Raw genomic sequence first — 11,657 nt, forward strand, 5'->3', positions numbered from 1 at the left:
GCGGAGGCGGAGGCGGAGGCGGAGGCGGAGGCGGAGGCGGAGGCGGATACATATTTATTTGTAAGCATACACGGTAAATACAGTTTACATGTTTAAGATTACACTTATGGTTCAGCGTGCTGCGCCAGTAACTGGCATACAAATGTTAATAGCAAATATTATACATTGTTGGCATTTATTACACATAGTTATACATATTACTTATATAATTAAAATCATATCGTATTACATTATAAAATTAAATTTTGTTCATTAAATAATATAATTAGAGAAAAATTGTGATTTAATAAAAAACAGTGTGCAGACAATCAAACCAATAGCCTTGTCTCAATTAGGGAATTCCCCGTTCTATGGATACAAGAGCAACGGAATTGAGTCTAGTGTATACCCAGAACACAGAACTAATTTAAAAAACTCATTTTCCAAATTGGTCCGGGATCGACCCAGGACCTTTCCAGCGCCCATGGTGCAAACCTAGGTCATCAATTTTAAGTTGACTAGTTTATTGTGTCAAAACCTTTTGTTTACAATAAAAATATGATCTAACCCTCTAAGCTACTGTTGATAAGAACAAACAAGCTGCGGGTTGTTGTGGGCTGTTACTCGTTGCCAGCACGCAAAAAGAATCCTTATAGTGTTTGTGCACTGCGTCCGATCCGTATCAGTTCTGAATCTGAGAAATGGCGGTCCGAAATAGCCATTGCACTATTTATATTAAGCCATAAGGGATTGCGCACTAAATTCGAATTCCGTCTGCCGAAATAGAGAATACCTTCAATTCGGTCCATGATTTTCTTGGACCATAACCCTGACATGATGGGGTCATGTAGCCATGTGTAGGTAGCCGCGTCATACACATATATAAAATTAAATCAAATGTAAAAGTAAAATTTCTTGATATCTCGTCTTAGTTCATCGTGTTTATTATAAAACGTTCCGAAGTCAGCCCATTAGAAGAAGATGCACTCTTTATTACTATTGTCTCCGTACGTACAATAATAATGCCCAAAGTTGGCTGCGATTGAAAGGACACATAGTTAACGAATGACTTAAATGATGCTTGTAATACAGTTCCAGAATGATCACAACCTCTAGGTGTACAAGCGATCCGTATTTTTTCAATTCGGATCTGACTCAGTGCACAAGCGACATTCGAAGTCGGTCAGTATTTTCTAATGTTCTCGAATTGGGAACGGATACGGATCGGATGAAGTGCACAAACACGCTTATGATGAAAACGCCTCAACTTTGCTAATGGTACATTACAATAATTGACTCGACCGTCCCATATGTGGCAAACACCGCTGTAACTTCGCATAATATCGCACCTAGCGTGTACTTAAACGTAATCTTGTCTGAACACACGACTCATTAAAAGTTGAAAAGCCTCCAAGAACCATAAAGCTTGGCATTTTGATCCGCAAACGAGTGGCTGTAAACCGTTGTTTACGTCTTGTGTATTTTTTATCATATTTCATTCGTAACTGTTTTGTACCAGATTTGAGAAGAATTAAGGCTTGTTCAGAGTAAAACACGCACTGACTGAGTTTGCGGTGGTGATCAGTTGTATGATTGTACCTAGTGTTAGGTTCATGGAAAATTTCCATTTGGAAAAAATATTGTTTTCCCATTTTTTTCCAATTTTTCCATACTCAGCTCTATTATGCGAATTTCTGAAAATAAACCTAGCAGGGTTTACATATTTCGTTTTCCAAATTGGTCCTATCGGGAATCGAACCCTGGACTTCCTCATCCAGCGCCCACAGTAAAAATCACTAAACCAACGTGGTTGTAAAAGAAATAACTTTTAAAAGTAATATACATTTAACTATACATTTGTAATGTGTACACATTTGTTAGTAATCTAAATAAACTGTAAATATGTATGTATTACTGAGTTCTACGCCGTAGCCATGAGCAGCACGTAGTAAATCCACCTTGACATATGACTCATTAAGGTAAAAATATGACTCACGTACAAAAGTTAGGCGGAGGGAAACAAGGTATTCAAGAAAAAGGCAATAAAAAAGAATCCACAAGCGTTTCCCACACATCTGTGACTTATCTCTTTACGAATAAAAGAAACGACAAAAAAGAGAACAATAAGAAAGTGATAACAAGCCAAGGGGTGCACGTAATTGGCAAAGTTGAGCCAGGCTCCGTCAATTAATTCCTTTAGAAACAGATACTGCTAGAAGCTAGAAAAAGGGGTCAATGGAGCTAGAACCAGCCAAGAGCTAGAACACTTTTTTATGTCACGGTAATGCGACGACATCAAAACAAGAACAATTCACACACACTATTGAAACCCCGTATCGCGAGTACCACAAATTACACCCAATAAAATTTATTCATATTAGGCAACAACACTTGTGTTATGGAAATCGGAAACACCTACGGTACCACAAACACCCGAGACAATACAAAAGTTTTCTCCACTGACTCGGCCGGGAATCGAACCCGGGTCCTCAAAGATGGCGACACCGGTGTGCAAGCCAGTCGACCACCGAGGTCGTCAGGTTATTGTATACTGCTTGGCGACAGAAAAAGTAAGGTGCCTTTATGTATTAATTCTAACACTGATCCGTGATAGCCTAAGTGGTTTGATCTACTGCCTCTATAACAGAGGACGTAGGTTCAAAACCTCTAAAGTTTTGCGGAATTTATACGCGAATCTTAAAGATCATGGCCCATCAAGGTATAAAAACCTTTCCCACGGCGTACATAAATGATACAAGCCTAGATTTATACAAAAATGTGTGTACTTTACAATGGTATGTGTCGTTTTATTGTAGGCACTGGGAATTGTGGAATGAAAACAAAAAATTGTGTTTTTTGTATGTATAGTTGATCGCCCAGAGAAAGATTTCGGTCTTATTCCTACAAATATTTGATCACGCAGGGTTCACATGCGAGTATGATGATATTTATTTTCACAGAAAATTTAACAATAACTGCCCTGTTACATGTTAACCCCGTAGATTTTCGAAAATTTCATACACTGGTTCCGATTGCAAGATCTAAGCTTACTTTTAGAAGGAAATTGGCAACATCCTTATTTGAAAATAACTGAAATTTGAATAGAGTGCGGAGTAGGTACCACTTACAGAATTGGATTATTTTTCTATGTCAAAGATTACTGAATGGTATTGCAACATTGCAACTCTCTACTGTGCTACAAAACAAACCAACGAACGACCTTATGAATCTTTTTAAGTGCTTATTGCAGATCTTTTATTTTGGTTTGTAACGATTTTTTCACCATAGCGCCATCTGCGAGAAATCTGACACTTTTTCTTCATTCAGCCAGTATTGTGACGCCAACATTAGAATGGTGATAACTTGTAGCTAGTTACTTTATAAATGCTTTATTGTCCTAGCAGCACACGTTTGCAGGACTCAAGTCAGAATTAAAGTCGGGTTTTCACCGCCCTCGGGGCTTTCCTGCGACGTAGAATCTTTTATGAAAATTATATACGTTTTGCATTTTGATCTTTTAGATTGAAACGTTACTACGTAGTAAGTGCCGGAACATAAAGGTAAGCTCTACTTGTGAAAGCGCGGACCGTTATAAACTCAAAAGTTATTCACCAAGATATGACTAGTTTTTTTATAACACCATGTGACAGTCGTGCGCCTGGTGGTAAGCGACACACCTGTCCATAGCAGTTGCAGTGCTACTCAGAGCTTTAGATCGCAAAGATCTGAGGGGCTCTGCCACTGCGCCCGTCACCGTGACACGTAAGTTGACAAGTCCCATGTGCCTGTAATTTCACCAGCACCCTTACCCTTCAAAACTGGAACGCAGCAATGCTCACATTACTGCTTGGGTGCAGAAATAGGTAAGGTGGCAGTACTGCCCTGGACGGACTCTTTCACAAGCTCTACTGCTACTATAAATGTCATGTCATGTCTGAGTCAGGGCCACTTCAGCAGAAACTGTAGCAAATAGGTACCATATATTGGCAGTAGAACTCCGTGTCAAATAGTTCGTCCCGGGAAGTACCGCTCATATTTCTGCATTGCAGTTTGGAAGGGTTAGGCATGCTGGTGTAATTACAGGCACATAGGACTTGTCAACTTAAGTATCGGGGTGATAAGGGCAAAATGGCAGTGCTCCTCAGATCTTTGTCATTTAAAACTCTGAATGACACTGCATCTGTTATGGACACACATATCGCATGTACCACTGGATGTACACAACAAATAAAAAAAGATCATTACAAAATTTATGTTGTTTTCTCTATGTTATGTGTTTATACCGCTGTGTACAAATTTGCTGTGCTTTTGTGTTATACCCTGTTAAGTGATTGTAAATGTTTGTTTTTGCTTGTATTTGTGCTGAATAAACGTTTTGTCCGTCTATCTGAAACCTATCGTGAAACAAAATCTTTATGCAAAAAGTTATTATTATATTGCTTCTGTGTGTGACATAAATCCGTGGGCGTGACACGCTTAGATGTTGCCATGTATAATTGTTTTTATAACATCTAGTGACGGGACGAACAAATCGTGCGCCTGATGGCAAGCTACAGGCCTGTCCATAACAGTTACAGTGCCATTCAGAGCTTTAAATTGCAAAGATCTGAGGGGTACCACCACTGCGCCCGTCACCCGGAGACATAAGTTGACAAGTTCTATGTGCCTGTAATTTTACCAGCACCCTTACCCTTCAAAACTGGAACACAGTAATGCTGACATTACTGCTTGGCGGTAGAAATAGGTAAGGTGGCAGTATTTCCCTGGACGAACTCTTTCACAAGGAGCTCTAATAAATATAATAAATGATAAATATTAAGAAGTGTTTATTTGCAAGCAATTCCTAGAGTTTCTTAATCAATATTCTTAAGAGGAGTCTGCCTTATGAATGAATTATGTATAATCACTGCCAAAAACTGCCTCCGTGGCTAAACGGTTACCATGCTCGTCTGGAGAAATATTTGTATGGCCTACATTTATTTAACTCGTGAGTTTGGGTGTAATTTGTGGTTGTCTATGTGCGTGTCCATGGCACCCGCGAAGCAGGGTGTCCCTATTGCGAGAATATGAGTGTGTGCGTTATTAAATTAAAATGAGTTTGACGATTTCAAATATAATTTACTTTCCTATGAAACGTAGATATTTTCAATTTAAACTTAATGAAAGCTCTTCATGGTAACGGTTCTACTGAGACTTAGGGCGCGTTCAAATTAGCCACTGTTAGACGTGCTGCAGCAGCGCTATCACTTTTCATATAACATCTAGAAGCGCTGCAACCACCCAGGGGCCGCGCGACGGCCGCGCGACTGTCGCGCTGCAGTCACGCTCGGTTGCAGTCACGGTTAGTGAGGTGTACATGTTAATTTTTCAAATTAACCACGATGGGTGAAAATCGAATTGAAGAATTTATAGAGAATGTAAAACAACACCCTGCAATATGGGATTGAGTTTCGCCAGTTATTCCAATCGACTGGTTAAAAAAGCTATGGGAAAATTTACATCAAAAATTTGTTGACAATTTTGAAACTGAAACTATGTATAACTGAAAAAAACATAGCAGGTGAATAATTTTTAATATCTATACGTGAAGTGTATGCCCCAAGAACGCTGATCTCCTTAACTATATAGCTTTTGGTTCTGAATACAAGTGTTAAATAAACGTAAAAATCCCATAAAAAGCCGTAAACCAGGCAAAAACTATTTACAAATATTTTTCGTAACTCAGTCAAAAGATGAAACATCACAAAAAAGCGCTGCAGCGCTTCTAACAGCGGCTAATTTGAACACGCCTTTAATCATTTGAATATAAAGGTAAGAAAAATTTTAAGGTGGATTTTGGTTAGGGCGCAGTCATTGCAGTCATAGTAGGTTTCAATACTTATATGCAAGGCATTTAGGCAGTCAAAACATGATATTTGAATTTAGTTCTTTATTAACTCAAATTATAATACGAAAGTTAAATTTTCATTTTATACGTTGGATACGTAAGAAACAAAAGGCCTTTAAAATACAGTTTCAGGACCTGATTTTGTCACTACCACTCTTTAACCTTCACAGTTTATAATAGTAAGCTCCACTCTATAGTGTTGCCATGGTGAAATAAAAATTATGTTGGTTTAGTAGATTTTTATTATTTTTTAAAGAAGTGACTTAAGTCTCAAGTATTCTAGAGGTTGAAAACTTCAGTTTCGAATCTCGAAAACGCCATAAAATCGTCGATACTGTCGCTATTTCCGAGATCGCAATTCGCGGAATGGAGCCCTAATGTAGACCCTAAGCTTACGCTAAGGCGTTCAGAGTGGCGCACGAGAACTAAGAGGGCCGACCCCAAAATATATGGACATAAAGTACTTGACGATAAACAAGATATTTTTCTGTTTTGTATGATGATTAATGAAAAATCTATTCGCTATTAACGCCGTGTAATCGCTCTAAGTGTTGTAACTACCATAGTAGTTTATGTGACTGTTACATAATGAAAAGCATTAAAATACGAGTGTGGGCTTGTGAAACAAGCCGACAGGCGAGTTTCATAAAAACATCACACGAGTGAGTGGTTTAATGCGTAATTATTTACAGCTACATACACTACTTTATCTATACATATATTATAAGATCTCTATTATGATTCAGATTCAGATTCAGATTCATTTATTTCTCAAATATAACATTACAGTATAAATTGCATTACATGTCAAGTATAAGAAATTATATTGAGATCGTCAGACAAAAAGGAAAATTATAAGAAAAGCACACAATAATTAGAAAATTAACAATTCATTATATAATATTGTTGTCATTAAATTACATATCGGATATCATTCTCCATCAAGGATCGTCATAAGTTGATAATTATACAAGAGCATGTTAATGCGGTAAAAATTAGAATAAAAATATTAAAATAGAAAATACTGAATTCGTTACAATTTAAAGTCCATTAATTCTTTTACAGAGTATATAGGATTTTTCAAGAAAAAGTCTTTCAGCCGGCGCCTAAATATAAATATGTGTTCAGGAACCGCATATTAGACTGGAGAAATGGTGGCAAATAAAAACTTTTCTCACGCATGTCACACAGCCGTAGTTTTTATTTAATTCATAGACAAACTAGAGTCAGCCCCAACTATCGTATCGTTCGATATCAAATTGAAATTGTGGAATCAAATTGTTTTGTTTCTCAGAGAAGTTCGAAATTTGAATGTCATAATAAAATCGAATTCCATGTTATTATGAAGCAATAATAACATTTTCACATAAGAAATTTGTTCTAACAAAACAGTTTATTAAAGATAAATAAATACGTATGATAAAATGCTGGTCGTAATTTGCAGTTTTTGAACACATCATAGAGTGGTTTATGATATGTGTGCAGATAAATGTTATAAATTGTCATTCGTTCCGTTACGTACATATTTAAAAATAAATATTAAAAATGACAATTTTGAATTGGATTGTACCATAATCCTTTTACCAATTCTTAATCAACCGAGTCCGAATTTAACACCGTTGTTTATTCAATCAAATTGCAGACCTAATTGAAATGGAAACGGAGTTTGTTACATCTGGATCACTTACCACAAACAAAACTCGAATCGCTCGTTGCGTACCCAGTTATCCGGTGAACCGACCATCCCATCACACCAATGTCAACAAATAAATCTTTGCAGATGATACACCTTCGTTAACCAGTTCAGAATTATTTTTTATAAAAACCGGATTTCATTTATTAAATTACATTTGAAGAAGGGATAAAAGCTATTTAATTTAATTTGAATAAAACTTGTTTATGTTAGAGATTTATGACACCGGATATGGTATTTAATAAAATGTTTGCTACCACTGCAAATGTTATTAAATTTTAATACAATGGAATATTGACGACGAAACACTTTTACTGTTAATTGACATCAAGTTACATCAAACATTAATTAACCGTATTCACGAACTAACAATACACTTTAACAAGTTTGCTGAAATCACATATACAAATAAAGTTACCTGTACAAACGCCACATTCAGATTATCGTAACAATTGTAAACAAAGTTTTGTATTATCATAAACGTGCAACACCAAATGTTACCGACAAAACAACACCTGTTGAACTTCCTATGCTACATACACTGATAAATATATAATATATTTGAAATAACTATGCGTGAAATATAGATATCTTTATTTGATGCATTATTTTTGTAAATAGTTTTTTTTTTTGTATATTTACAAGTGATATTTATTTCGGGACGCGTCGAGGGATGGGCGTGCGGTCGCCGCGAGGTTCGCGCTCCTACTGCCCGAAACTGAAAATCGTAAACGAGCTTTCAGTTGTTTTCAGGGGATTGTGGGAACATTAATGGATGTTCAACCTTTTTAAAACATTATAATGTGCAAAGTTTGCTCATTTGAAACAATAATATAGTGTTTTCACGTATTATATTATTTACTACGTAACTGTAACATATGTAACTTTGTGTACTTTTTTCCTGCTTTTTGAATATCAAGTAAATAAGATTCAATAAATTCCACATTGAAGGTTTACACAAGTCGTCAAAGGCGTGCGAAGTTTCCTACTCGTATTGGACCTGCTCCACGTAAAGCTATACAATAAGGAAATTTATTTGTACAATCTATTTGCGGCCTTAGATCTGCTGACAGCTGTCGGCCATTCTTTAAACGGTTAAAAGTGCTAACATTCCCAACTCTGTACATATTGGAATCATGTACATTTACCATGGTCACGGTTGAATGGGACCTGTAAAGGACCCGAAATGTCGGTTTGTTTGAAAAAACAAATATACGCGATTTAAATCTGGAAAAACAGTTTCATTTCCTATGTGTAACAATCGCGACAACCTAAGAACTCGATATCATGTACATTTCTAAAATCTAACCCTGAACTCAACAGGAAATAAACACTTGGTCTGGGATTTAATCTACGCCCTAGAAATCAAATATTTACCACTGGCTCCATCCCTTGTAAAACAGCTCTTAATAAAAAAAGCGCCCTTAACATGGTGCCTTAACTCTACAATAAACTGCCACAAATGTTAAAAATCCTCTCCTTGGATACGTTCAGGAGGGAATTGTAAAGGCTATTAACTAAAAATGCTATTTACACGGTTGATGAATATTTAAATGACAATACAGTGTGAATTATTATTTATACGCTTATAATTTAATATTACAAAACGGAATGAATTAAAATATTCTCTTTACATCGAATAGAATTCTTACTTGACCTTAAATTGTATAATTTGATATTTTCTAAAGTAATTAGATTTTACATTAAAATGTTCGTAGACCTCTGTAAGAGATGCATCATAGCTGTGTTGAATTAACCTGTACACCCTATGTTATGACCTATGACAACGAATAAATATATTGATTGATTGATATCAAGTGAAGGGATAAACTGCCTCCGTTACCATACAGGACTGCCATGCTGAGGTCCCGGGTCCGATTCCCGGGCCGGGAGAAATATTTATATGGCCTACATTTAATTCTCTCGTGAGTTTGGGTGTAATTTGTGATTGTCTGCCTATGTGTGTGTCCATGGCACCTGTGATACAGGTTTTCCCTAGTGATACTTTTTAAAAAACAAAAAGTCGTGCGCACTCAGAGCTACAAATCGCAAAGACCTGACGGTCGCTGCCACTTCCAACTAAGACCTAACCTTGAGAAGTCCTATAGTTTCACTAGCACCCTTACCTTTCAAACCTCAAAATTAAAATGCTCGCATTACTGCTGGGCGACTGAAATAGTAACAGTGGCAGTTCATTCTTTTGTATTGTGTTGTCGACCTCCGTGGTCGAGTGGTTCGCACACCGCTTTTTGTGGTGGCGCCATCTCTGAGGTCCGGGTGAAGGTGCGATCCCCGGCCAGTGTAGTCTATATTGTCTCGGGTGTAGGTGTCTGTGGTACTGTTGTTGTTTCCGATTTCCATAACACAAGTGCTTTAGCTACTTATTTTGCGATCAGAGCAACGTATGTGTTGTTGTATAATACTTATTTATACATGTCTTGCACAAGGAGCTCTACTACTAATACAATACAATACAATATCTTTATTTGCGTTCCACAATGGTATACAAGGTGTTATGTAATAGTAAGTTCACACATAATGGACCCTTTCGGGCACAACAAAATAGAAGGGAAGAGAGTAAGAGCTGTTTTTAAATGCAAGAACTTTTTGTTAAAGAGTTCCGTTCAAAAATTCTTTAATATCATAATAGCATTTATACATTAATAATTCTTTTAGTATTTTTAAAAATATTCTATAATTAGTTTCGTTTTTCAGTGCATCAGGTTGTTGAGGACAAATTTTTATCGCCATGACATGTGGGCTAGAGGAATGTAGAGTTAATCTTGACATTGGAATCGTTAATCTATTTTTGTGACGTAATAAAAATTTTGATGAAATGTCTTGACGGCGTTTAAAAAAATTCTGGTTATTGCGAACAAATTTACAAATCTCATATATGTATATTGAGGGAAGCGTGAGTAACTAACAAATTTTATAATAAATTTCACTCTATATACTACAATACAAAATCATTTACATGCATTTCTGATCAAAACGCGTACGCAGCTAGCTACACGTGATATATTGTTCCGTGAGCGCGTTTGCGCAGTGCATCTGGTTCATATTCGTTCCAAATCCGAGACTACACAAATCTAGAAATCTCGGACCCACTTCGGATGTCACTTGGCACTAAGACTGATTCGAATCCAAGAAAATATGAATATCGTAGAGATAAAATGATCCCGGTGACATTTCTGACCATTATTTCTCGGATAATCGGACGTAGTGCGCAACATATTGCACAATTTTTCGTAGACGTTACCTACGACACCGTAGCAAGTGATATTTTAAAAACAAACTCGTTGCTAGGATAAAATTTTATGGTAGCTTCTTCAAACTTCGGAGCGTGTTACCTTGTGCATACGTATAACCTACAATTACTAAAAGCGTTAGTTTTAGCATAAAACTAAAAATAAGAATAAAAAAGGAATAAATACAAAAAGTAATGAGAAAGAAGAAGTATTAAGAAAATTGTTGATAATACTTTGCTAACTTTAAGTGGATGTTTTTACCATATCAAGGAATGGAATGAACAAGTCGTGCTACTGGTAGTAAGTGACACACCTGTCCGTAACAGCTGCAGTGCCACTCAGAGCTTTAAATCTCAAAGATCTGAGAGGCACTGCCACTGCATCTATCACCCTGAAACATAAATTAATAAGTCCCATATGCCTGTAAGTTCACAAGCTCCCTTACTTACCTTTTAAAACCGGTACGCAGTAAGGTAGAGGTATTTGACGGCACAAATAGGTAAGGTGGCAGTATTTCCCTGAACGTCTTCCACAAGCTGCTGCTATTGTAATCTGGATTAAAGACTTGAGTAAAAAATGTTATTTGCATATTTTATTCATAAAGGAAACTCGATTCGCGAAGGTGACCTGTCAACAAACAGATCTTATCTCGTAAAAAGGAATCGTTACCTTGCATTTACAACGAAACCGATATACGTAAAACCCGTATCGGAACACATCGGAAGCAATTTCCGGCGGAAATGTGTCAATCCATAACCAAACAGGTTTTCTTACCAAAATACACATACACATACCTATATTATTTGTAAAATACTAACAACCTCTCAGGACTATAATATTACTAACA

At 36.6% G+C, this 11,657-nt stretch overlaps 1 protein-coding gene across 1 annotated transcript in view; it reads right to left on the reverse strand.

Moving 5' to 3' along the window:
- LOC113230449 (apelin receptor) overlaps positions 1–7,598 on the reverse strand; it is a 159,549-nt gene extending 151,951 nt beyond the window's left edge. The window contains exon 1 of the mRNA XM_026464386.1: positions 7,555–7,598. The gene's annotated coding sequence lies outside the window, so the exon portion shown is untranslated. The remainder of the gene's footprint in view (positions 1–7,554) is intronic.
- Positions 7,599–11,657: the final 4,059 nt, after the last annotated feature.

This window comes from Hyposmocoma kahamanoa, unplaced genomic scaffold (genome assembly GCF_003589595.1).
Source record: "Hyposmocoma kahamanoa isolate Upper Pololo Valley unplaced genomic scaffold, ASM358959v1 63, whole genome shotgun sequence".
In the NCBI taxonomy this organism is placed as follows: Eukaryota; Metazoa; Arthropoda; class Insecta; order Lepidoptera; family Cosmopterigidae; genus Hyposmocoma; species Hyposmocoma kahamanoa.